At 42.7% G+C, this 27956-nt stretch overlaps 1 protein-coding gene across 1 annotated transcript in view; it reads left to right on the top strand.

The window, feature by feature from the left end:
- TSPAN5 (tetraspanin 5) overlaps positions 1-27956 on the top strand; it is a 161476-nt gene that overhangs the window by 104380 nt on the left and 29140 nt on the right. The window lies entirely within an intron of this gene.

The following is a 27956-nucleotide window of genomic DNA, read 5'->3' as shown; positions in this document are numbered from 1 at the left end:
CCTCCCTGCCCTGCCTCCCTCAGCCAGAGGGGACCCATAGATTTCTCCATCCCAGGCCAGACCTGTTGGTGGCCTAGGGTAGATGCAGGCAGGATGGCCGTGAAGTAACTACCCCTGCTCCTTGGCTGGACGCTGAGAGGTAAAGTGCCCAAAGTCATTGTTTGTTGTGAAAATGGAGCAACTTCATGACCAACGGTTGACTCTGGACCCCTTTACACATTCTCTCTTTCAGAGTGTGAGCTCTGTGCCTCAGAACAGTCTGTTTTCCCTGCTGGATCCAGATGTGGTCCCTCTATAAGAGTGTGAAGAACCCGAGCTTTCCCATGAGCATGTCTTCCCCTGGTGCTGTTCATGCTTTAGAAAAAGCTGTGCCAGGCAGTGATATGATCCAGGGTCCCCCAGGCCCATATGTGAGGATATGCAGCTGAGCCCCGTGCAGGCGGCCACACAGCCCCTTTTGTCCTGCTGTCAGCTGGAATCCAGCCAACCCAGCTCAGAGTGCGGGAGAAGGTAAACCCGACATCTCTCCACAGGGAGCAAGTGCCTCGGATAACAGTACCACAGAGAAAAATGGAGCAAAGCCAGGGCGGCAGAATGCAGAGGGATGTGGCTGTGGAGACCTCCATGTGGGGTCCTTGCCACCTCCTCGCAGGGAGAGACAGCACTAGAGACCCGAATACCAGCTCATTCAGTAGCTCACTGTGAGGGCAGAGAGGAGTTTGTGGGGACCATAGGGGCTTCAGTCAGTTACATAACCTCCTTTAACCTCCTTAGGCCTTAGCTTCTTTTTTCTTTCTTTTTTTTTTGAAACTTAAATTTGTATTTACTTATGATGTGATCCTTTGGAAAGAGCAAATAGAAGTGTGAACAGGAGAAAAGTCAGCTCAGGTAGGTAAAACAGGGTGCTCCAAGTCACCAACCAACCCATATCTTTCTCCTTTTTTGGGCAGAATTTTATAGTTTTATTAACACAAATACAATATGCACACAAGCTGTCTATTCATTGTCTTCGTTGCGCAGCCTGGCATTGGGGTTGGTGACTGATGTCCAGCTGGGCTGCTCTTTCCACATGGCTTTGTGGTTCTCTGAGGCGACGCTGTGACAATCTCAGCATCAGTTCAACCTCCTTGATGCTGTGGACCACGAGCTCCCGAAAGCCACTGGCTTTGTTTTCTTCTTGCTCCTATCGCCAGTGTTGGGCAGCAGGATCTGGCCCCTGAATCTTCTGTGCACCCTCTTGTCAGTGCCCTGGGTTTCCGCCAGTTACGCTTAACTTTGACATACCAGCCTGACTGGTGCCAGATGACCTTCTTGGTTCTCTTTTTGACAGCCTTTGCTTCTTTAGTTGTAAAATGCAATACCTGCCTCATGCGGTTGTGGTGAGGATTCAATTAGATGATGTAATTAAAGGTGCTAGGACCAGTTCTGGTACAGAGTAGGGGTGCAGAAATTCTAATTAAAATCATAAAAGTTGTGTAATCCTATATGAATCTTATCACCTCTCTGTTTTAATCTGTAAGCGAAAAGGCTAGGTCTCTAAAATCTTTATTGGTTCTAAATATGTCTTCCTCAGATTAGCATCCATGCCTTTCTTCCCAGGTCTAATACCCAGTCCACTTCCTTGTTTCCATTTCTTAGCAAAAGCACAGATGGAGTGGAGAACACACCTGGAAAGTGGAAACAGTTGTGGGCTTATAGGGGCTCTGGCTTCAAGCTGCTTCCTGGAGTTATGTTGCCTCTGAGCCTCAGTTTCCTCATTTGTTTGATGGGGTGTATAATTGGTGATGAGAATTAATACTATATAGAAGCCACCTATAGTTCCTGGCACAGGCTGGTGATCAACACGAGGGCACTATTATCACTGTCTCAGCATCAAGGGGACTTGCACAGGATGTGCTCATGAGCCCTGCCTACCTTGGACCTTTCCTCCACCCCAACAACCTGGCCTTGTCAGTCAGCCCCTGGCAGCTTGCATCCGTCATGTCTGCCTAATTAGTGAGGAGATGGCTGTGTGGGCAACAGAGGATCGGGCCGTGGCTGAGGCTCGCAGTAGTCTCTCCACAGTCCTTTGCCTGCAGCAACCACATGCGAGATATGACATGTGTGTTGAGGAACTGACTCACCGCCTCGCAGTCTAAGGTGGAGGCTGCAGGAAGGGTGGTGGTCTAGCTTTTTGACCAAAGCTGGGTTTTGTGCTTCCAGGGTGGTGTGGATCCCTTTGCTTGAACATACTTGAAATTGTAATAGGCTTTAATTAGTGATTCTTAGGATCTCAGTAGTTTTTGGTCTCAACACCAAAAGGTTCTTGAATTATAACAAATTACTGTGTTGTTTTGTGGCAGAATGTCTCTCGACTAACCAGATAGGACAAGTAGGTTACATATTAAACTGGATGCAAAAGTCCCAAGTTCTGAGGAGCAGTTGGGCTGTAAGGGTGTTGTCAACAGGCCTTCTCCCAGCTCTAACGCAGGGTGGGATCTGGGGTTGGATGCCTGGGTGGCTGGCTGTTGAAGGCCCAGTCACCTAGGTCTTTGAAGCACAATTTCTACACTTGCAAAGTGAAGGTGTTAATAGTGTTTACCTCAGAGGGTGGTTGTGAGATTTCAGTGTGACAACACAAGTGAAGTGCTTAACTGCACCAGGTCCATTTTAAGGACTTGAATAAATGTTAGCTCTTGTTTTTATTTATGATGGGCATATTTTTAAACTCACTGCCCACATCTGCCAGTTTTTCACTCTTTAGAAGTAATCATTTTTGGATCCTAAATCAGACCCGACCTGTTTGCAGGAAAAGTCTCTGATGTCTTTGAAGGCACCTGTCTCAGTTGAATGCAGAACAACTAAATGGAGATAAAAATACCAGTATCTGCCGGATCATGTGCTGAGCCACATTATAAGTGAATGCTTGGATATCAGGGCAGCGCCTACATCTAATCTGTGTGTGTTCTCAGTGCTTGAATGTGGGCCATGTGGTGATTACAGTGGTCAAGAGGCATTTGTGGTTTGGAGCTTGGGGTCTGGAGTAAGACCGGCTTCCTGGTTTGCATTCTGGCTCTACCGCTATCAATCTGTGTGACCTTGGGTGAGTCACGTAACCCAACTGTTTCCTCTTGTGTTGAATGTGGATAAAGTACATTTTCCCCCAGGGTAATTGTGAAGACTGAATGAGATCAAGGAGAAGCAATTTGCAGTATGCTCATGCTAAACTGGCAGCAGTCAGTACTGTGCTCCAGTGCCCAGCAGGACGTGGGCAGGCCCAGTGTTCTGATGTGCAACTTGCAGTATATAGTTCATCGGTAGTAAGCATAGCCGATAAATGCGCAGTGAAAAAAATCTTTCTCACTTTAGCAGCGATTGGATTACATACCCGTTTAGTGCATGATCTTAGTTATATGTGAAATCGAAAAAAGGCGAACTCATAAAAGCAGACAGTAGAATGGTGGTTGCCAGGTTGTAAGGGGTTGGGAGCAATGGGGTTGATGTTGGTGAAAGGGTACGATATTTCAGTTGTGCGGAATGAATAAGCGCGGAAGATTTAAGGTACGGCTTGGTGACTATAGTTAATACTCTATAACATACTTGAAATTTGCTAAGAGAGAATTTAAGTATTCTCAACACACAAAAAGAGGTAACCCAGTGAGTGAGGTGATGGATCCGTTAAATAGCTTGAGTGTGGCAATCGTTTCAGTGTGTAGTGTATCAAAACATCACATTGTATACTTTAAATACATCCAATTTTTATTTGTCAAGTATACCTCAGTGATGCTGGAAAACATGCAAATTTCAGTGATGCTGCAGTGCTACCTCTGAAGTAAGAGAGCATTTTAGTGTTATCATGTGACACCTCTTTAATTGGCTGACTGGGTTAAGTCTGACGTCTGATCATTTCAGTCTCTCTTCTAAGTTTTTTGCTGTTTTGTTCAATATACTTACATAAACAAATGTTCTCTAGGTAAACATTTGTGAAACTCAAAATACCAAAACAGATGAAGTATAGAACGAGGCTGGATGTCGCATCAATGTTTTTAGTGGTAGCAAAAAACATCATCTGTTACACTTACTTATTGTGGCTAGTTTGAGTTCTGCTGGTTTGATATCGTGTTTCCCTGAAAATAAGTCCTGGCTGGACCATCAGCTCTAAGACATCTTTTGGAACAAAAATTTATATAAAACCGGGTCTTATATTAATTTTATTATATAATTTATAATTTATATTCTAGTCTATATTATATTCTATATTAAATAAGACCAGGTCTTATCTTAATTTTTGCTCCAAAAGGCACATTAGAGCTGATGGTCTGGCTGGGCCTTATTTTCGGGGAAACATGATAGTTGACTTACAAATAAATGTATTTGGGATTTTATACCAGTTTTTTTGTTTCTGTACATTTAAGGAATATTTTCATAAACATACGTTGCATTAAGATTGAGAGTCGATGAGTTTCTCTTTTATAAAGAGGGTCCATTCAGCAGTCAAAAAACACCAACTAGATCATTCAGCGTGCGCAGAGTCCTGTGCACAGCTGATTTTTCTGCTTTTCTGGAGGCTCAGTACACATTGTCCAGCTCACACACTGGACAGAATAGCACTTTTCCCCTCCTGGACTCTCGGAGCCTTGGGCAATCAGGTTGTTCTGGTGATGTGGAGGAGCTTCCTCGACTCTTGTGAGGGGTGCTTGGAGCAGAAAGGGACAAGAATATTCCTCTCCTTCATTGTTCAATACTCCTGTCTTCCATATTCTGTTCATCAGATATAGCCACTTCCAAATTCTTATTTTTTCCCCCTTTAAATGGGGTAGTCCATTATTCTCTCTACTGTTAGGTCTTTGTCACATTTTTATATTAGGGAGTTGATTGTTGCTGTGTTCTCAGTCCTCCCCACCTCCCACAGTGATAATAGCTGGGCTTTCTTCAGCCTTGTTTCTCTGGGAGCTCTGTGCTCTTCACAGATTACACCATTAGTCCTCAGCTGTTCCTGGAGGTAGGTAGGATCAGACGGAGTGTCTGGGCAAGAGAACAGAGGGCTGGAGGGAGTAAGTCTGAGGACAGCAGTGGGTTACTTCTTTTATGTTAGCATTTCTGCATTGGTACCTATTTTCGTGTTGTTTTTTTCTTCAAAGCATTTTTCAAGTGATAATAGTCATTAACTTCATTTCTGCAGAATGAAATAAAAGGGATACCAACATAGCTATTGAGAAATAAGAACCTTCACTGAAATCTTTTTGGGGTCATTAAGAAAGGGCAATTTTAGCTGTTGGTTTTGGTGTGATTTTTGCCTGGGTTTTAGAGTGTATTTAAATTGACCTTAAATTCTGAAATTGAGTGATCAAAAGAAACTCCTCTAATAACATAGTTGTCTAAAGTCTCTTCAGGTTTGCTGTTTGAAGGTGTAAGATTAATATTCCTAAAGCCCAGATCTGATCATTTCATAATTTTGTTCTGTTTCTTTTTAAACATTATGAGCTTTGAAGTCAAAAGATCTGGCTTTATTTTATGGGCTGGTTACATGATCTCTCCGATTCTCACTTTCCCCCTTTTTAATGGAGATAATAATACCCTCTTCAAAGGATGCCTGTTACTATTAAGTGAGATCATGTGAGTGAGATACTAAGCACAGTAGGTGTCAATAAAACATTAAAAAGGTGAAAAGCTGAAAACCTAACCCACAATGACCTCTCTGTCCCTAGAATATAAAATCCAAGTTTTTTATGCCGTGTTCTAGACCCTTGTGGGGACAGAGTCCCAGAGAGCAGTTTCTAGTCTCTCGGCCTCACGTGGAAAGGTGCTGGCTCGGTTATTCGATGGCCATCAACTGTAATCAGATGGCCATCCGCTGTGGCTGGGTGGCCTTCAGCTGTTACCGGTTAGCCATTAGCCACTAATATAATTGCCGTGGCTACGCTAGCAAGCGCGGATTGCAGCTAGCAAGTGAGGTTGGTTGGTTGGCAGAGAAGCGGATGCGGATTGTGTGGCTCCTGCTTCCTGTGTCTCCAACCCAGCTGCCAGCGAGAATATAGTGGTATGACTCCCCTATCTATGGTTCCGTTGTTGTTCCTTTTTGGTCTCACCATATCCTGCGTTCTTGTGCGGGGAGCAGGACCAGAGTCCCTGCATGACACATGGCGCAGCGAGCAGGGTATGGTGCCAGTGGAAACTCTCCGAAGGGCAGTGGAGCAGTTTGTGTGTATGAATACTCAGTCTCAGGAAGCCCATGAGGAGCAGCTGCCGGAGAGCCTCTGTGGAGGGGTGGGAAGATGTGGACGTTTTTCCGACCAGCATAGGCCGGAGAAAGCTAAGGTCCTTGCCGCCGTGTGGTCTGGGAAGTGCTTGCTGAGGCGGCCCAGATGCAGGACTTATAGTCCCAGGAGGAAACGCTTGCTGAGTCCTCGGTGGAGGATGCGGGTGAGGTCAAGCTTGTCCCTCATCCCCGGGTTGGGGAGGCCCTGGAAAGCCCTCACCAGGCAGAGAGGGCGCACATTGTAAGGCTAACACACAGCCCTGGCGAGTGACTGCGGACTATGGGGAATTGAATAGGATGATGCCATCTGGGCATGCTGCAGTGTCTTCATCTCTGATTTGATGGACTGCTTGACTGTTTGCTTGAGAAAGTACCACCATGTAGTAGAACTGGTGGATGTTTGCTTCCTGTGTCTCACCTGGCCACAAGCGAGACTGTGGTGCAGGAAGACCCCTTGTTGGGGTGCATGTTTGCTTCCTGTGTCTTGACCATCGCCGTCAAGAATATGTAAGCACCTTGGCTGTGAGCCACTATTGCTCCAGCACGGTACCCTGAAAACCCTGGCTGTGCCCAGGAAGTTTCGTTGTGCCCAGAAACACTGGTGGTGCCCTGAGACACCCTGGCTATGCCCAGAAAGTAGGTGGACATTGAGGGACACCCCCTGGGAGATTACTTGAACTGGACTGAAACTTTTTCTCATGAGCTGGGTTCCTGGCACAGGGCCCCTTGTGGAAGATGCTTATTGCATAGATTGTGAGGCAAGACCCTGGAGGGGTGGAGTGGGGGGACAGAGTCCCAGAGAGCAGTTTCCAGGCTCTCGGCCTCATGTGGAAAGGTGCTGGCTCGGTTATTAGATGGCCATCAGCTGTGGCTGGGTGGTCATCAGCTGTTACCAGTTAGCCATTAGCCACTAATATAACTGCTGTGGCTATGCTAGCAAGCGTGGATTGCAGCCAGCAAGTGAGGTTGGTTGGTTGGCAGAGAAGCGGACGGCGGATTGCAAATCGTGTGGCTCCTGCTTCCTGTGTCTCTAACCCAGCCGCCAGAGAGCCACTATTGGAGCCACAATATAGTGGTATGAACCCCCTATCCATGGCTCTGTTGGTGTTCCTTTCTGGCCTCACCATATCCTGCATTCTTGTGTGGGGAGTGGGACTAGAATCCCTGCATGACAACCTTCCACAGTCTACCCTGGAATGACCTCATAATAACTGAGTTGTTATTTTTCCAGTCAGGTAGACAACTTCACTCTTCATTTTCCATAAAACAACATAGCGGCTTTCAAATACTTTGACCAAGACTCTCAATATGAAATGCATTTTACATATGAACCAGAAAAGTTTCATGAAGCAGTACTTCATCTTGACACATGAAATACATTCTAGTCTGTTTCTCTGAGGAAGAAAAAGCTAGCCCTGACCCATTAAACTGTGAACAACACTGATCTAGAAGACCCTCCGTCTCTATTTCTTGAAATTCTATCATCCCTCAAGAACATACCCACTCATGAACGCTTCCCTCATTTTGGCATCTGGTGGCCTTTTCTGAACTTATCATTTTTTTTCAATCTCATTTATGGCATTTACTGAAAATTGACTTTTATGTTAATTATTGATTTGTTACTCATCTCTGTGACTAGGTAGTAAGTGCCTTCAGGGCTTGGTCCATGTGGCCATTTATCAACCTGTGCAGGTAGCAGGTGTCTGGCCCACTGAACCCCTCTGAAGTGTTGAAAAATTGCGTGGTGTCTTGGGTGTTTTGCTACCTTTGTGCTGACATTTGAAAACCGTAGCATTCAAGTTTGTGTGTGGACTTTTGGGAGCAGGGAGCTCCTTGCCTGACTTCTGCCTAGATTGGACGTTTTCATCTGTCGGGCTGCCTTGGATTCCTTGTGTGTCTGGGAAAGAGTGATAGTAGGTTGGGATTGGGATTCCAGCTTCTAAATGGAGAATCTCAATTTCCTGTTTCCTGACATAACTTTGTTGGATTTCAGAGGCTCCTTTCAGTTTCACTAGTGTATGAGCAAAGAGCAGTAATAGCCTCCTCTCTGATTAAGCACATGTTGATATCTTTAAACCTTGGGCCTTTGCATCATGGAGCAGATAATGATTTTAACCGATGAGGCCTGTATTTTATAGCGTAAGACATTTTTAGATGTTTCTGTGTGCATACCCTGCTCTATTTATGCTATACGTGAGGGTATTTCTACACAGGGTTCACGTAAAGCCTTTCATCTACAATGAAAAAATGTTATAAAAACCGGAGTAGAATATATATATCTTAACTCTACACCCCGTCTCACATTTGGAGCCCAGTTTTGGGATGCTGACTAATGATGAGATTTAGAGAAGGGCAGAACCCATTTTGTGTTTACACAAATGCTCTACCCAAAGGTCAACCTCATTTAAAGGAACTGATTTAATTTAGCAAAGTTCTTTCTTTCTTTTATAAATCTAATTTAAGAAGCCTGACTGAAATAGTAATAGAGACCAGAGAGCTGCCTGTGAGGCAATATAAACTAATACATCTAGATATAGTGGCATCTGTCTTGGGACTATACACGGATAAAATACATGTCAGAGATACATAGGAAATTACAGATTTAAAAAATTACTTAACATGTAATGAAACAAAGAATGAAAAGATAAAAAACACACTGATAAAATCTAGTAAAAGTTCCGGATGCACAGTTTTTATAATGACTTTCAAGAGACTGATGGACCTTTAGGTTTTTGTAGTAAATCTGTTCACTCGTAGCAAAATTTTTCTTTTTGAGCATCAAACACTGATAGCGACTTAATGAAATGAGTTTAGTTTAATTTGGTGCTCAGAGAATTTGCAGACAAGCTTCCTTATGTGTAGATTCTTTTCCATCCAGCCTGCCATTTACCAGAGCTAAAGTGTGTGTAAAAAGAAGCAGGATTTGTTTTAAAAGAGATTGGGAGAAAATCTACCTTCAGTATTTACAGTGCTTGACAAAGTCATGTTCACATGGAAGTCGGTTTTGAGGTGAGGAACGTAGAATCAGGTAAAATTAATGATTTTACATTCCTGGCTGAAAACTCGTCTGATAGGATTGACATAGAGCACTAATTAATCACCCAGGGTCTTTTCATTCACTCATCACATTGCATGAAACTTCCCTGCTGGCCAAAGCTCAAGGGCAAACTGGGGGCTTCCAGCCAGCTTATTTTTCATAAGCATTATGCTACCTCTATAAATTAATGCGAACCCAATATATGCTGTCAGGGGCTTACCTTCCCATGGCGACCCTCCCTGGTTAAACAGTTCTAAATGAAATCTTATATTGAGAATGAAAAGAAATTTCTTGCAAGAAAAAGAAAGATTTAAAATCCTTTTTGTCATCTTTTTTCCCCATGGTATGTACTGTTTTGGTTCTGGTAAAACTGTGCTAGATTAATTGAATAATGCACAGATGACAAGATAATTGCTTTTTGTTATCAGAGAAGTGAGCCTAGATGATACTTTTCCCATGACATTTTCACATGCAATAATAGTGTGTTTATTGAATGCATACTATCCACAAAACATATAACTTACTAATTCTCACATCAGTCCTATGTGGATGCTATCACTAACTCCTTACAGGTGAGAAAATCGAATCTGTCAGTGTGTCCAGTGTCACATCTATTAAATGCTGGGGCCCAGATTTGAACCATGGTTTTGTCACCAAAGGCCATGCTCATTTGACTGTGTTACTATTCATGATTCATCTGGTCCTTTTAAACCATCCCTTCTAACTGGAGGAAAATATCAGTGGTCTTAGTCTTTAAGATAAAATTCCTATTTTCATGTTGATTTTTTACATTCATCTGAATTAATAAGTCATTTTAGAAGCACATTGATCTCTAGCACTTGTTTTATGTTTTCAGATCATTTTAATATCATGCAGCTTTTGTTCAGAGAAGAGAAAGTTGTGGGCATCTTTGAACCAGAGGAAATAGGTGTAGCTTACTCACACCTTACTCACGCTGTTGCTCATCTTGAGATGCTTCCAAACAGTTCTAATAGAAAAGGAACATTCCAGAGTGTACACACATGGATCGTTCCCAAGGCAGTGCCAGTTGAGAAAGCAGCCTTCTATCCTAAAGCTGTGAATGGTTTGGCTGCAGCTTGTCCTACATGTAAATTGATTTCCAAGAGTCTATGTAATAAACTCTTATATGAAAGAACATATGAAAGAGTGATTTGTCAAAACCCATTTCCCCTGTTAAAAATACTGAACTAGAGAGAGAGCAGGTTGATTTTCAGTGGTTTATATGGGTTCTGTGTGAAGCCAATACTTTTCTCCTTAGTATGCAGCGCTGATGTTCCTGGTTGAAAAGAATCCATTCCATTTCTTTTTATAGTGTCAGGAAAAACTGAGCTGAACATACAGAATAAATAACTAAATGGTGCCGACAGTCTGCCCTTTTGTTTTCAGATATTCCCCCACCCCATTCTTTGTGAGTCACTGAGCCAGTAAGACCGATCAAAGATGCCTCAGTGTATAGAACATTTTATATGGAGGTTTATTTGTCATCCACAACAAAGGACTAATTGCCTCCAGGCCTTCTTTCACATGATAATCAATGGATTTGGATCTCCTGGGTGTACTTCATGTATCCTGCATTCATCTCTCAAGATGTTTTAGGTTTTGATTGAGTATAAAGCATCAGAAAGATGACGTCAATCCAGTAAAAATGTTAAGGGGATTTTTAAACATGAGTATGGAAATGCAAAAGAGAGCTTGAAATGAAGGTACCTGCCCTTGCTTTTTTTGTGTGCTTGTTTGATTTGATCAGAATTATAACTTCAATGATAGCTATTACATGGCATTTCTAGGATGTAGCATGCTTCTCTTAGAATCTAGCATTTTGAAAGGTCCACTGGGAGAAAATTCACTTCCTGTTTTAATATGGACTTGAGGTTCTCAAAGGTGATTTCTTGGATACCTTTGTTACTAATAATATCAAAATTTCATTTTAAAGAAATATTCTGAATTTAAACAAGTCAGTGTATAGGATTTTGATTATAGTTTTCTTTAGTGGCTTTGCCTAAATGGCATGTGTGTTGGGTGCATGTGCACCCTGGGGGCAGATAGGTTAGGCAGCAAACACCATTTCACTCATTCTATATGATGTCTGAAGACCTGAAGTTAACATTCTCCTAATGTTCTTTAATAATTTTTTCTAACTAAGACACAATGTTTTCTAAATTTTACGTGAAATACTCAGTTACTTCTTAGGCCTATTTTTAATATTTACAGTTAAATGAGAACATTTTTAAATGAAAGAATCATACATTGACTAAAGCAAAGCTGTTTGTTTAGTAGCAGTCACTTCTTCCCAGAAAAAAATATATAAATGTCATTATATTTCTTAGAAAAGAAAGTAGATGTTATTGGTGAAACAAATTTTTAAAAATTAAAAAAAAAATTAAAAACACACACAATTACATAAGCACAGAGAATGTTAATTAGGTTGGGAAAAAAAAGTACCAGAAATAGCTATGACTTAACATCTCCTCTCCCTTCTCAGCTCTGACTGAGCTGACTTCCAACAGGGCAGACGAGAGCAAGCCATGATGCGGGAGAACAATCTGTTGGGTGCTGGGGAAACACCAGCCCCTCTTCTGTAAAAGAGTAGCACTAAATGTCAGGAACTGTGAAGAGTCTGAGATTTTGCCTACTTGCCGGTATACATTACCCTGTCGTGGTGTCATGGATACTGCCAGAGACACCCGGTCAGAGACATACGACTTTGTTAATCACAGCACTTTGTTCATTGTAACCACTGCATCAGTATTTTTCACACTCTTTCCCTGAGCCCTGGTTTTCATAGGGTGATGCAGAGAGGACCAGTTGACACCTGTACACACAGTACAGAACCCAACACTTTTATAATGGGCAGTAAGTCTGCAGAATCGCTGTAAGGAAACACTGACTCTATCTTCCAAGGCTGTCTGCTATACACATTTCCTTGAAAAGATCGTCTGTAACAGATGACTCACTTGTAATTCCAATCAGTTTCTTCCTCATAAGAAGTGCAGAAACTTGAGAAAATGATCTCCCAACACAAAATATTCTGGAAACAGACACCAAATAAGCACAGATTCCATGAACAACTAATGTGCACTGATTTTTTTAAGGGCTCCGTGTGTGCCAGATGACATAGCCAGTAGCTACAGCATGTATCTCACTATGTTATTTTAACAGATGGATCAAATGTGATATTTTAATTACATCAAGTATCTTTATAGCATATCCTTTTGAAAATGTCTTCCCTTCATTTGTGTCGGATTACCACAGTCCTGTGTAGCTGGGGCAGGTGGTGTTATTCTCCACTTACACTTTTTGTTCAGTGACTCGACCGAATTCCCACAGCTAGTTAATGTTCCCATTGGTACTAAACCTGGGGTTTCCTGCACCCCATCTTTTTGTCTTTGAAATACATTGCATAACTCTGTCTCCCTTTTATCTCCTGAACAAAGCAAAAGACATTACCGGCTGTGTTAGAGGTGACCCCAGTCCAGTCCCGAGTTCCTCTTTGGTAGTTGCCATCCACCTCAACTAATCTTGGGTCTTGCCCATCCATTCCAGGGGAGATTGGGAGGTACTGCCCCTGGTGTCCAGGGTCAGTCAGGGACTCGTTTGCAATAAGGGAAATTACTTTCTTTAATGTTTTCTTATTGTTGTATGTTCTGTTTTCAGTTTAACTGGACACAGGCAGTCTCCATGGTTTCAGACGCTTTCTTTCCCTGTTTTAACGTATCATTATAGGTGATGGACTTTCTCATTGTGGACTTCGGTGACACCTCTCTTTCCTGGTTTCCTGCTGCCCCTCTGGCTGCTTCTATGCAGTCAGTCTCCCCTCCAGGTGCCCTCTGCGCACGTCACCATAAATCTAAGTGTTCTCTAAGACAATGCCTTGATCCTCTTCTCTATAAAGTCTTATATATCCTTAACAGTAATGCAGTAAGAGTTGTTTATTGAACATGTTCTGCGTTGCAAAGCACCTTACATTTGTTACCTCATTCAGTCTTCCCAGTGACCATGTGAGATGGATGCTACTACTCTCTGTACTTATAGAGGGAGAAATAGAGAACTGAGAGGTTAAATTATGTGTCTATGGTCACACCATTTGTAAGTGTTGGGGCCCGATTTCTAACTGAGGTCTGACTCTGCAGCCACCTTGCTGTCCAGCCTCTAGCCCTTGTGTATGTGCCAGGACACTTTCACCTGAGTGCCTGACATTTACCTGATTGGCGACATGCTACGGTGTTTCCCCGAAAATAAGACCTAGCCGGACCATCAGTTCTCATGCATCTTTTGGAGCAAAAATTAATAAAAGGCCTGGTTTTATTTTAATATAATAAAAGACCTGGTCTTATATAATATAAAATATAATATAATATAATATAATATAATATAGGGTCTTATATTAATTTTTGCTCCAAAAGACACATCAGAGCTGATGATCTGGCTAGGTCTGATTTTTGGGGAAACATGGTAAACCTGGACTTTAAAATTGACCATTCTCCTAAAATATTCTTCCCTTTTGAAGTTTTCCTAACTTCAAAAATGATACTGCAGCCTACCAAGTTGGTTAAACTAAAAGCCTGGGAGTTTTCTTAGATTCCTCTCTCTTCCTCATATCCCACAAGTAATTCAACTCATTCAATCAGCAGATATTTATTTAAGACCTGCTGTGAAGAACACATTATTCTGTGTTTGGGGGATACAGAATGAACTGAACAGACAAAAATCCTTGCTCCCATAAAGCTTGTTTTCATAGAAATTAATATCCCCATTTTATAGATTTGGAAAGTGAGAAATGGGGAGATTAGGTGAGGTACCCAAGGTCACTTAGGATTCAAATCTGGCATTCTGGTTCAAGGAACCAGGGTCTTAACCTTTCACTCTCTGCTGCTTCGTATCACCAAGTCCCATAGAGTCTCTCCCTCAACCTTCTCGTCTGTCTTCATCCTACTGCCACTGCCTTTTTGGGCATTGCCTGGGCATTGTCACCAGGATTACTGCAGTAGCTTCCCAACTTGTCTCACTGCCTTCAGTCTCACCTCTCTTCAGTTCATTCTCTGAGCTGTACTAGAATGATTGCTCTAAAATGTAATCTGATCCTGTCCACTGTTTTGCTGAAAATCCTTGTTTGGCTTCTAGTAGCTTGGTGGTGACTTGATCCCCAGGATACTCACGACTGGCCTGCCTGCGTGATAAAGCCCCTGCTTAGCAACCTCTAGCCCAGAGGTTCTCAGACTTTACCATGTACCACAGTTACCCCCAGGGCTTAAGACTGGGCTTGCTGGACCCACCCCCAGAGGTTCTGCTGCAGTAGGTCTGAGCCAGCCTGAAAATTTATATTTCTGACAAGTTCCTGGGTGCTGCTGTGGGACCAGGACCCCCACTGAGACGCACTGTGTGCCTAGGGCCTGGCCTGCCTGTTTCTGCTCTAGCCCTGGAAGCACTTGCAGACCCTGCCGGACATGCTGTGTCAGGCTTTGATCCTTTGGCACAGCTGCTTCCTCTGCAGGAGACGGTCTTCCTTTCTCCTTCCCTTTAAAACACAGTTCAAGTGTCACTTCCTTGGAAGCTTCCTCTGACCCCACAGTGATCCCATAGCCTTAGCTTTGTGTATCTATGACAACATGTCTCTGGGAAGGCTCCATTCCTTGTTTGTGAGTTGTGGTTTGACTTATTTTTTTTTTCCCCCACGCACTGCCTCTCAACAGTTAGCTCTTTAAGAAAAGAGATCACCTGTTATATTTTTCACTTTCTGTCCCCGCCACCTAGCTCAGCACCTAGTATACACTAAGGATGCTTATTAAATGAATTATATAATCCTGTTTGTGCTTTAAAAAAGAGAAATCCTATTTTAATTTTTGTTTGCATTAACCTTTACATCTTGCCTAAGATGTTATTTAAAAAAAAAAAAAATAAGGTGTTTCAACACAAAAGCAGTATACATCTGACAGTATTAAACTTTCAAAGCTGCCCTTAGCTGGAGCTGCACTGCTTGGCTGTTTAATGTAAACAGCAGGAGCTTATTCCCACAAAGGCTGATGGGTGTCCCTAGATAACTCACTTCTCATGCCTGCGGTTTGAAGTACTTGAGTTATTCCTCAGGCCTCCTCAGCCTTCAGAACTTCTCTCTTGTCTGTTCTTAGCCTTGGTTTTATCTAATCAGAGAGTTACAGATGGAGTAGCCTGGGCTAGGGTAAGCCTGGCTTTTTCGGAGGCAAAGATTAGTGGGCTGTAAACTTGCAGCCTCCGTGTTTCCATCAAAAGTTACATCGCTTAATCCCTCATGTTCCTTTTTATGTGCCTACATTGTCTGCATAATTTCTAAGAAGAATATAGGTTTTATTGCCTGTATAAACCTTCCCTTTTCTCTCCCTTCCCATCTCAGATTACTAGTTCTTGCCAGAATGTTAAAGTTCCAAACTCTTAACAAAGGAATTTCTGAACAAGATTGTCCCTAGATGGTAGACGCTTCTTCAAGGAGTGCTCTGGCCTTCTCCTGGTGTGAAGCAAGTACAAAGGCAGAGAGCACTTCCACCCTCTCTGGGAAGACAGGAGGAGAGAACAGGCACCCACAATGCTTGGGAAAGCTGAAGAGACCCCTCCCCTGCTCCCCCTTGCCTTTTCCCAGGCTCTGCTGTGTGGGATTGCTTTGGGAACCATTTCTTGGGTTCTTGCTGCAACATTCTGCTTCCAAAATTCCACAAGTAAGCAAGGGGCAGCTCTTTCTTTCCATCGGGTGGATGTGTGGCTGAATTACGTGTTCCTTCTCATGCCAAGTAACAACTTGGGTAGTTCAGAACCACTAGCATTTCTACTCCGTTATTTGGAAAGGAACGACAGCCTCTGCCAGATGATTATTAGTCTCTAGGGCACCCGCATGCTCATGCCTGTTCTGCACGCTTCATTGTTAACAGTGAGCTTGTCACATGACTAAACATGAAGGAAATTAATCTGGTCTCTTATTTATGACTTGGGACCCTCTTGGTTGCAAGTAACAAAAAACCCCCAAAGAAGCTTGAGCTGATGGGAGCAGGGAGAGAAGTAAAATAGGGACCTAGGGGTGTTTGTGGGACCTAGGATCAGGACATGCAGCCAAGGGTCCCAGGGATAAGGAGCAGAGACTGGTCAGGAGCAGGTGGTTTCTCCTCTGCTTTCTAGGAGGTCTGACAATTAAGTTCACGAAGTTGTTGCAATGATGTTGCCAAACTTTCTTGATATCAGAGGGATTATTCATTATGAATTTGTACCAATTGGACAAACACTTAACAAACTTTACTATTTGGAAGTACTGAAAAAGCTGTGCGAAAAAGTTAGACGACCTGAACTTTTCGCCAACAATTCAAGGCTCTTGCATCACGACAATGCACCAGCTCACACGGCACTGTCTGTGAGGGAGTTTTTAGCCAGTAAATAAATAACTGTATTGGAACACCCTCCCTACTCACCGGACCTGGCCCCCAGTGACTTCTTTCTTTCCCCGAAGATAAATGAAATATTGAAAGGAAGACAGACATATTGATGACAATTCAGCGCATCAGGGGTAATACGATGACAGCTCTGATGGGCATTCCAGAAAAAGTGTTCCAAAATTGCTTTGAAGGGTGGACTAGGCGCTGCCGTTGGTGCATAGCTTTCCAAGGGGAGTATGTCGAAGGTGACCTTAGTGATATTTAGCAATGAGGTATGTAGCACTTTTTCTAGGATGAGTTAATGAACTTAATTGTCTGACTTTATATCTGCATACTTCCTCCTCAGCACCCCCCGGTCTGTTCTAGCATAAGGGAAACCGAGGCTGACAAAAATCACCATGTCTTGTACCCAGTTCCTGAGGAAGAGAGATGCTGTCCCAGCCTAGTATTTGATGGAATGGCTCTTCCTGAATCACATGTCCCACCTTAGTCAGTCTAGAGAGGGTAGAGTGTGAGTGGGCCCCCCTTTACAAAGATGGCTGCAGGGCCCCCCCTTAAGGGTGGGGGCCAGTTTTCAAAAAGGGGGGAAGTGTAGTTTGAGAAGCTACCCCAGTCAGTATTAGTTATAATTTATACCTAGTTATAATTTATACCTCTTATTCTTCCAGAAGGATTTTATTTTTATTTTTTTAAATGGGTATAATGAAACCAAAGCCTGTTTATTAGGTTGGTGCAAAAGTTATTGTGGTTTAAACAGTTAAAAATAATTGCAAGAAGCGCAGTTACTTTTGCATCAACCTAATACAAAGGATATACTATAAAAACAAGGAGTTAGGTTAGGGAGAGAGAAGATATATCAAGAATCCTTAATGGGAAGAGACATATTTTAATGTGGGATTTTAAAATTAGTAGGTTTTTAGATTCTGGGGCCAATATACCCAGAATTCCTGAACCAGATATCTAAAATAAGAAACAAAGGTTTGAATTTAAACATGCTCTCGGGATCCTGACTAGAGTTTATTAGTTTCTTTTAAATGCATGAGGATACTTGTATCCACTGTTCTGGAAGGATCCTCAAGCTGGTGTCAGGGGAAGGAGATTATTAAGTGGGGGGCAGGTGCTGCTGCCTCTTAAATGGGCACATGCTCTCTGCTTGGCCCATCACTCCTGTTGTCTGAGCCCAGGTCACGTTCCTCCTTTACAATCCTCTGTGTGTGTGTAAAGGTCAAATCAGGGTACGTGAAGTGTGTGATACAGAAGTTCAGAAGAGAGGGCCTCTTTGATCACTGATCACAGGATGTTCCCTCATGATTGGAGGAGGCAGGACTTGAAGTAGGGTTTCATATCCACCCAGGTAGGTCTGGGGAGAAGGCTAAGTAATGCTTGAGGAAGGGAGAGGGAACTACCATGGATGAAGTACTGGCTGGACCAGGCACCACGATCGGCTCACCCAGGCCTCACACGATCACATTGCCCCTACAGTTGTTTTGTGCATTTTCTTAAGTGCTCTTATTATCTCCATTTGGCAAATGATGACCACGGGGCTCTAGGAAGTCAGGAAACCCTCCAGTGATCCTTTTTCTCTTGGAGGAGAAACCACTGTTGTCACCCAGCCTTCAAAACCCAACCCAGCCTGGCTCCCGTTACCCTTGCACGGTGCACTCTGGCCCTGGCTGGCTGTTCCTCCAAGCAGCCTGCATGCCTCTGCGTTAGGGCCTTAGCCAGGCTGTTCCTTGCCTGGAACACCATTGCCTGATATCCGCCAGTCAACTCCTCCATCTTCATTTTTTGTTTATACGTAGCTTTCTTAATGGAGACTTGACTTGTCTGTTCTATTTTAATACTGCAACATCTCCCTCCACCTTGCACTACATTTCAGTTCCCCTGTGCTGTTCTGCTTTCCCACAGTGACTCTCGCCGTCTAAAATTCTGTGTAATCCACTCCTTTATGTCTCTTTATCTCCCATCCCTCCCTCACAACCCAACTGGAATGTCAACCCATCAGAGCAGGCACTTTTGTCTGTTTTGTTTCCTGATTTATCCAAGCCCCCAGAGGACTGCCTGGCTCATAGTAGATGCTCAGTAAATATGTGCTGAATGAATGAAGAGCCTTTCCCAAGATCATAGAACCACAGAGCCCTGGAGCTGGGGTGCAGCAGGCTGCACGTGTTCAAGCCACATGGAGGAGGCCCTTAGGGAGAGGTGAAGTGAGAAAGGTTGACCCGGTTCAGACTCTAATGTCCTGTCTACAAGTTTGAGCTTTAGCTGTCATACCATCTTATCATGAGGATTCCAGACAGTTTGAAGGTACAAACTAGGACATGGGAACCCAGTGGCAAAATTGGGATTGACTTTGTATATTGAATTTTCCACCAGCCCATGCTTATTCCTTAGACCTGGCAAGAATTATGCCCAGAGGCTTTTTATTAGGTTGGTGCAAAAGTAATTACTGTTTGAAAGGTTAAAAACAATTATAAAAACCACAGTTACTTTTGCACCAACCTAATACTCCTGAAATCATACTCCTGAAGCTCTATAAAGACAACATGTATTTTGTTCACATAAGTGTTTAGCACACTTGTGTGGACTGTCCCACCTCACTCACCCCTGCCAGAACTGGAGTGTTGTTCACACTAATGTGTCAGAAAATAGTTAATAAAAAGTACACGTGTTGCAGTTTCAGGAAAATACATCTTTCCTGATGGCATTATTTCCTTTCTTCTCTTCTATGCCAAATGTTTTTAGTGCATCTCCTGTTTATTCAGGCAGAGCTTAAAATTAAAAAACAAATTTTTTATCAGAATAATGAAGAAATAACAACTCCATCCATTGTTATTTAAGATAATATTTTTGAGGCTCCAGTAGAGATGAGAGAACACCTGATATTTTTTTCCCTCCGTTGTGTTTACCTTGCTAGATTATTTTGAATCTGTTCATGGGATATTGAGCAGATGCTATTGATGTAATTGTTATTTTTAAAGCAAAGATGACTGAAAATATCCATCTAAGAGTTGCCTGTGAACTTTAATGTATATCTGTATATAACTGCTTCCTTCTATGAATAAAAGTAGCAGGGGGTGGTGGATATGTATATTGATTTTATTTTATTTTTATTTTTTAAAGATTTTATTAAAAATATAGCCGACAAACTATATTATATTTGTTTCAGGGGTACACCATAGTTAGTCAACATTTATGTACCTAAAGATGTGATCACCATAAGTCCAGCAACCACCTGACACCGTAAAATTCTATCACAATATTATTGACTATATTCTCCATGCACGTACATTACATGTCTGATTTATTTGTTTTGTACCTACAAAGACCTCTTACTACCATTCACCTTTTTTGCACTTTTTAAATTTACAATTACAGTTGACATTCAGTATTAGTTTATATTAATTTCAGGTGTATAGCACAGTGGTTAGGCAGTTATTTACTTTAAGAAGTGATACACATGACTAATCTAGTACTTAACCTGGCACTATACATAGTTATTACCATATTATTGACTATATTCCCTAAGCTATATCCTACATCCCCATAACTACTTTGTAACAACCAATTTGTACTTAATCCCTTTCCCTTTTTTCAACCACACCCCCAACACGCCTCCCATCTGGCAACCATCAAATTGTTTTCTGTATCTATGAGTTTGTTTCTGTTTTGTTTGTTTATGTTGTTCTTTAGATTCCACATATAAGCAAAATCACATTGCATCTGTCTTTCTCTATCTGACACTCCGCTTAGCACAGTACCCTCCAGGTCCATCTATGCCACTGCAGATAGCAAGAACCTATTCCCGTCTATGGCCAAGCAATATTCCACTGTATATATGTACCACCTCCTCTTTATCCATTCTTCCATCGCAGACACCCAGGCTGTCTCCACATCTTGGCCATTGTAAATAGTGCTGCAACAAACATATGGATGCATACGTCCCCTTGAAGTAGTATTTTGAGTTTCTTCAGATAAATACTCTGAAGTGGGATTACTGGGTCCCTCATTGTCTCTTCTTATAGCCTTTCTTTTAAAGTCTATTTTGTTTGGCATAAGTCTTGTTATTGCAACTCCTTTTTTGTTTTCATTTCCATTTTCATGAAATAACTTTTCCCATCTCTTTACTTTCAGTCTGTGTGTGTCTTTCAATCTGAAGTGAGTCAGCATATGTAAGGGTTTTGTCTTCCTATTCATTCAGCCCTCCTATGCCTTTTTTTTTTTTTTTTTTTTTAAGGAGGGCACAGCTCACAGCTGCCCATGCGGGGATTGAACCGGCAACCTTAGTATTATTAGCACCATGCTCTAACCAACTGACCTAACCGGTCACCCCGCTCTCCTATGCCCTTTGATTGGAGCTTTTATTCCATTTACATTGAAAGTAATTGTTGATAGATATGTAGTTATTGCCATTTTCTTATTCATAATTTTATTCATTATTATTATTATTTTTCCTGCCTTAAAGAAGTCCCCCTAAGATTCCTTGTAATACTAGTTTGGTGGTGAGGAACTCCTTTAGCTTTTTCTTGTCTGAGAAGCTCGTCATCTGTCCTTTGATTTTAAATGATGGCTTTGCTGGGTAGAGTAGTCTTGGGTAGGTCCTAGCTTTTCATTGCATTGACTATTTCGTGCCAATCTCTTCTGGCCTGCAAAGTTTCTGTTAAGAAATCAGCTGACAGTCTTATGGGAGCTCCCTTGTAAGTTACTAGCTGCCTTTCTCTTGCTGCTTTTAGGATTCTCTCTTTGTCTTTAACCTTTGCCATTTTAATTATGTTTCTTGGTGTGGGCCTGTTTGGATTCATCCTGTTTGGGACTCTCTGCACTTCCTGGGCTTGTATGTCTATTTCCTTCGCCAGGTTAGGAAAGTTTTCAGTCATTAGTTCTTCAAATAGGTTCTCAATCCCTTGCTTTCTCTCTCCTCCTTCTGGTACCCCTATGACGCAAATGGTGTTATGCTTGATGTTGTCCCAGAGGTCCTTTAAACTCTTCTCATTTTTTAAAAATTCTTTTTTCTTTTGCCTGTTCCAATTGGGTGTTTACTGCTACCTTGTCTTCCAAATTGCTGACTGGATCCTCTGCTTCATTTAGTCTGCTGGTGATTCCTTCTGGTGCATTCTTCATTGCAGTTACTGTATTCTTCACATCTGACTGGTTCTTTTTTATGTTTTCTATGTCCTTTTTCCCCCCTTGCTGTCTCTTCGTTGAAGTTCTCACTAAGTTCCTTGAGCATCCTTATAATGGTGTTTTGAACCCTGTATCTGATAGGTTGCTTGCCTCCATGTCATTTAATTCTTTTTCTGGATTTTTCTCCTGTTCTTTTATTTGGGATATATTTCTTTGTTTCCTCATTTTGGTTGCCTCTCTGTTTGTTTCTATGTGTTAGGTAGATCTGTTATGTTTTCCAATCTTGGCTGGGTGACCTTATGTAGTAGGTTCCCTGTGGGGCCCAGGGGCACAGTCTCCCTGGTCATCTGCTCCAAGAGTGTCCCTAGTGTGGGTTGTGTGTGCCCTTCTGTTATAGTAGAGCCTTGATTGCTATTGGCACATCAGTGGGTGGGATTGATGACTGTCTTGGGGTTTGGCCACATCCACATCTTCCAGCCTGCTGTGCAGGGGCCTTACCCCACTGAGTGGGGTTGCCCCAGTGGGCTCTGGTGACACACAAAGACTGTCCTTTGTGTGTGCCACTTTTGGGGCTAATTGAATGGTGTTCTACTGTGGTTTGAAGCCCACCTCCAAGTATGTTGGTTCTGAGGCCTCTTGGGATGGGCTCCGGTGCAGGTCCAGGTCACCCATTGCCTGTGACTGGCTGGGAGCTACCTAGTAGGAGCTACAAAAAGATCCATGGTTGTTCGCTGCCTGTGCTAAATCTGAAGGCACATGAGAGAGGCCATACTGTGAACTGAGGATGGCTGCCATTAGTACTGAGCCTGGGGTAGCTCTGCAAAAAAGCCAGGACACCCAAAGGCCTGCTGCCACCTGCTGGCTCCCTTTAGGTTCAGCCACTGATAAAGCCTCATGCAGTATGCAAGTTGGGTGAGGCAGGGTCTCAAGGAATCACTAGAGTTGGAAACACTGTGTTTACTAAGTTAATGTAGATTCTGGTTTGGTGTCTGGAGCTACTTGGCAAAAGTCTCAGAGCACACTGAGGCCAGTCACCACTTGCCTGGAGCCTGTGGACTTTGTTAGTTTTCCAAGAAAGAGTGTAATGCTGTGGGGATGGCTGCTCTCCCAGAAAGTGCCTCCAATGTTGGGGGAATTTGCAGGGGGCTGGGGGACCCAGCAGAGCTCACCATACCCATCAGATTAAAATTTGTTCATGTGGGGGAGGGCTCAACACAGGAAAGATGGCGCCTGCAGGCTGGCTGCACTAGAGGGGGACCCCACACAGGGAAAATGGTGACAGTCCTCCAGCCCTTGCTCCAAAGCCACACACCGCAGTCTGCCCCCCATATGCGTCCAATTCCCCCCTCCCCCGCAGTCACCATTCCTCTGTGAGAACCCAGGGTGAGTACCTGCGAGTGGGTGGGTCTGAGTACAGGCCCTTTAAGAGGACGTCTGGGTTTCCCACAGCCTTCTGTCCCACTAGGGTGGTCAGAATCCTCACTGTTTTTCACAGCCATATGTGCCAGATGTTGTGGGGACTCCTCTTTCCGGAACCAGTACTCTGGCCTGGGAAGCCTAGTTTGGGACTGGGGTCCCTCACTTCTCCAGGGGGACCTCCGTGGCAGAGATATCTCTCCTGATTCTCAAACTCCACATGGAGGTTTGGGGACAGACTGTTTCGTGTCTTGGCACCCCCTACCATTCTTGACATGGCTACTACTTTATTTACTTAGCTATAAAACTTCTGCTCAGCTAGACTTCAGATGGTTCTACATGTTGATTGTTCTATAATTTAATTGTAATTTTAATGGGTTCACAGAAGGAAGCAGGCACAGTGTTTATCGATGCCACCATTTTGGATTGCCCCCTGATTTTAAATAATTTATTTTTAAAAAGTATGCAAATTGAAATTTGCTTCAAAGAGAATTCAGATAGCAGCCAAAATACTCACAAAAGAACTGCCCCTTCAGAAATGCCAGTAGGTCTCAAGTTAGTTGTAAAATAGCCCCTGAGAGTTATTTCTGTCAGAAAAGAAATAAGATGGATTTTTAGGAGCCATCCATGTAGAAGATCCTGGAATCACAGATATTATTCTGGATACCTCCCTCGCTTTCCCCCATGACCCCTCTTCTCCATATCCAGTCATCACGGAAAATCTCAGTTTAACTCGTTCTTCTCAATAGTCTCAGTTCCATCTCCTTATCTATAAAATGGGGATAATATCAGGACCTATTGCATGGGATCGTTATGGGATACTTTAGAGCAGCATCGTTCAATAGTAATATAGTGCAAGCCACATATATCATATAAGTGTTCCACTAGCTGTATTTAAAAAAGTAAAAGGAAACAAGAGAAATTAATTTTAATGTGTTTTATTTACCCCAGTATATCTAAAGTATTATCATTTCAGCATGTAATCAATAATAAAACAATTATTAATGCGATATTTTACAATCTTTTTATTTATATTAAATCTTTAAAATCCAGTGTACAAAGATCTGACTATTAAGTTCACAAACTCACCCTAGAAAAAGTGCTACATACCTCATTGCTAAATATCACTACCGTCACCTTTGAAGTACTCCCCTTGGGAAGCTGTGCACCGATGCCAGTGCCTAGTTCACCCTTCAAAGCAATTTTGAAACTCTTTCTGGAATGGCCATCAGAGCGGTTGTCGTATTACCCTTGATGTCCTGAATGTCATCAAAATGTCTTCCTTTCAGTATTTCCTTTATCTTCTGGTAAGGAAAGAAGTCATTGGGGGCCAGATCAGGTGAGTAGGGAGGGTGTTCCAATACAGTATTTGTTTACTGGCTAAAAACTCCCTCACAGACAGTGCTGTGTGAGCTGGTGCATTGTCATGATGCAAGAGCCATGAATTGTTGGCGAAAAGTTCAGGTCATCTAACTTTTTTACGCAGCCTTTTCAGCACTTCCAAATAGTAAAGTTGGTTAACTATTTGTCCAGTTGGTACAAATTCATAATGAATCATCTCTCTGATATCAAAAAAAGGGTTAGCAACATCATTGCAACAAGTTCACAAACTTAATTGTCAGGCCTCGTATATTTTACACTTATGAGCACATCTCAGTTTGAACAAGCCACCTTTCAGGTGCTCAGTAGCCAGAGGCTACTGTATTCGGCAGTGCTGTTTTAGCTAATTCATATAAAACGCAGCACCTAATTCATAATTAGCATTCAACAAATGTTGGCAAAATGATTGTTATACATTTTAAAACATCAAAAATTGGGTGGACAAACATTTGTATTGCGTGTTTGCATACATTGCCATGTGAGAAGATGCCTCAGATTTGTTTTTGGTTCTGTTTCAAAGGAATAGAGCGTTGACTTTAAGTGTTCTCAGCTGTTCCCTGTCAGTTGGCCTCTGGGTTTCAATGAGGTCAGTTTGGTGGTTTATGGTCATCTTTTCTTTGGAAGGTGGGAAGGGGAAACTCAGTGTGCCTCGAGTGCTGCGTGCCTGTCTCTGTTTTTTGGCTCTTCTCTGTTTAATTATTTGGAGCTGGAACAACTTGATTTTAAAACAAAACATATGGGCTGAGAGTAATTGGGAGGACATTTGCTAGTGATGTAGCCCGGAAGGTATGTGCAAGCTGAGGCCCCAGCACTGCACTACTTGCTTGCTTAGGTATTGAGTGCTTTCCTTGACTTTAAATCCACTGTTATTTCTCCAAATTCTTAAACCCTTGTTTGGAAAGTCACAGTTAAAGCAGGAAATGCTGGAGTAAGACTATAAAGGCGTTGTCTGTGAGTCTTCTTTAAATTCCAATTTTTTTCTCTCTCCATTTTGTGGAAAACTATTGGTTCCCAAACCATTTATATGATTCGTGAAAAAAAAAAGGGGGGGGTGGATTTTCAAAGTTCCAGGAGGAGAGGGGAAACTTGATACAAAGAAGAGAATGTTGACCCATCATGGAATTTCTCTTTTCTATTATACTTCCTTCCATTGCTGACTCTAACATGGGACATTTCTGTTCTTCAACTAGTTCATATGTAAAGGCAAGGTTTTCATCTCTTTCTACCTCGTCCACTTCCCTTTGCTTCCTGGGGAGGGAATATATGATGTCCTGGTCTTATCCCAATATAATTCTAATGTGAATGCCTCAACTTTCTGTCTCATGGGGGGAACGGGAATTTATCAGGAGTGGTAAGAACATATGCGTTGATGTTAGACTCCTCTTGGTTCAAATTTCTGCTTCTCCATTGAGAAGGTGTTTGCCTCTGTGAGCCTCATTTTTCTGTTTCTTAAAATGTGGTTAATAATAGTGCTTATTTTAAACCAAATTTGTGATGCTTAAGAGAGACACTGCCTACGGACCATGGAATACAGTGCCTGGAGAGTCATAAAGAGAAATAAATGGTAGCAATTCGGCAGGGCCCTCAGCAGTGACATGTCCCTCCTCTTCAGCTGCAAGAGGGACAGCTGACCACGATGTCCTCTGTCACAACATCGCACCCATGTTGTGGTGACACTGATTAAATACTGCCTCGGGGAGATGATCGAGCATTTGTCCGCAAAGAGCTTTAGCATTAGAAAGGCAGGCATTTCACTGGGCCGAGTTTGATGTCAATCAATGTGTGTGAAGTGAAGCACTCAGTGATTTCTAGGTCTGATGGGATCCCGTGTGTTTACTTGTCACCTGGGACCCGATTGTGCCTAGGATCTATCAATGCGAGTAACATGCTGAACTGCTTTATTTTTATACTACAGAGTCCCAAGTACCTTTGAGTCATTTGGGGGACTGGTACCTTTGTTGTTTGGGGTTGGAAATGTAAAGTGAAACAGCACTCTGACCAGGGCAGTAGAGGGGAGGGGCTTACCATAGTTTTTCTGTGGGGTTGTTGAAAACAAGAAATGTTTCCAAACACTTCTCAAACCCCTAAGGGCAAAAGCAGGAATAAAGGGGTCTTCAGTTTTTGCCAAACAAAGGACATGCTGAAGCTTCTCTGTAGAGGGGCTTGGAAATATCGCGTACTCTTTCTGCCGTGTCAGATCATTGCCAGGAGATTTGGGAAGTTCTACTTTCAAAAACACCACCACATTTTCAGGGCAGTCAATTGTTGGTGTTTTTTTCAGTTTCCTCTTCTCTCTGCTCCTGCTGTTTTCCCAGCCCTCGTCGGATTTATTAGCTCATGCCTACAAAGTGTCACTCTCCACAGCAAATGGTGAAGACTTCGCCAGGTGGACAGTTCTCAGATTTCCCTGAAACTGGAAAGAATGGCCACCCTCACTCTTGTTCCCTCCATGCACTGCTCTCGGTGGACAGCTATTCTGACATGTAACTTAATCAAGATGTTGGTAAAATAAACAGCGTGCACTGCTGTTGTCAGACTGCATCTGCTCGTCAACCTACCCACTCCCTTTTCACTTCAGGGTTTGGAAAGGAAATTCAGAGTTGCTACTACTGATAATGAAGATGAGGAATAAGACAAATCTTTCCTCATGGCCAATTACACCCGGTCTTAGGTCTTACTCACTGAGTTCTTAGTGGGTGGATAGCGCTGTACAATGTGTCATTAAACCTGTGACACTTGATTATAAGACACAGTATTATTTTTGGTACAATCAAGAGGTAAAAAACTGAGATACCATCAGTTTTTAAGACACGTCCCAGTTTCTGAGATGTTAAAATATATGTGTGTGGGGGGAAGGTGTACCTTAGAGAAGATGGAGTACAGTGAGAACTAATTAAAATGGAAAACCCCCCTGGCTACCAACATGCTCCCATCCCACCACCCCTCTGAACCCCCTACCCTGAACCCACACTTGAGCTCTGCACTTGAGATCCATAGTTATGTATGAGAAGCACCTCTGCCTTGAGGTTGAGTTCGTTTTGTGTCTCTGTAACTCAGTCTCGTGTTATTTGTGTGCTCCATGTTATACATGAAATTATGGCACTGAGTTGAGACCAGGCCATGTCGTGGAAGCCCCCTCAATGCCAATACAAGTCATTGAAATTTCTGAAAAACAGAGAATCAGGAATTTTCTTTGGGTCACATTGAACTTGATGGAACTCCTGTTACCTTTTGAAGGAGTGAGAAAGAGCTTGTTGGGGGACAGTCAGGGGTTTTTGAATGCCCTCTCTGACCTGGCCCATTTATAATGGCTTGATGGTAAAGATAGAATCGCCAGCTCTACTAAATT

This window comes from Rhinolophus ferrumequinum, chromosome 5 (assembly GCF_004115265.2).
Source record: "Rhinolophus ferrumequinum isolate MPI-CBG mRhiFer1 chromosome 5, mRhiFer1_v1.p, whole genome shotgun sequence".
NCBI classification, from domain to species: Eukaryota; Metazoa; Chordata; class Mammalia; order Chiroptera; family Rhinolophidae; genus Rhinolophus; species Rhinolophus ferrumequinum.
Note: the sequence above shows the minus strand (reverse complement) of the source record. Positions and strands in the feature narration are given on the sequence as shown.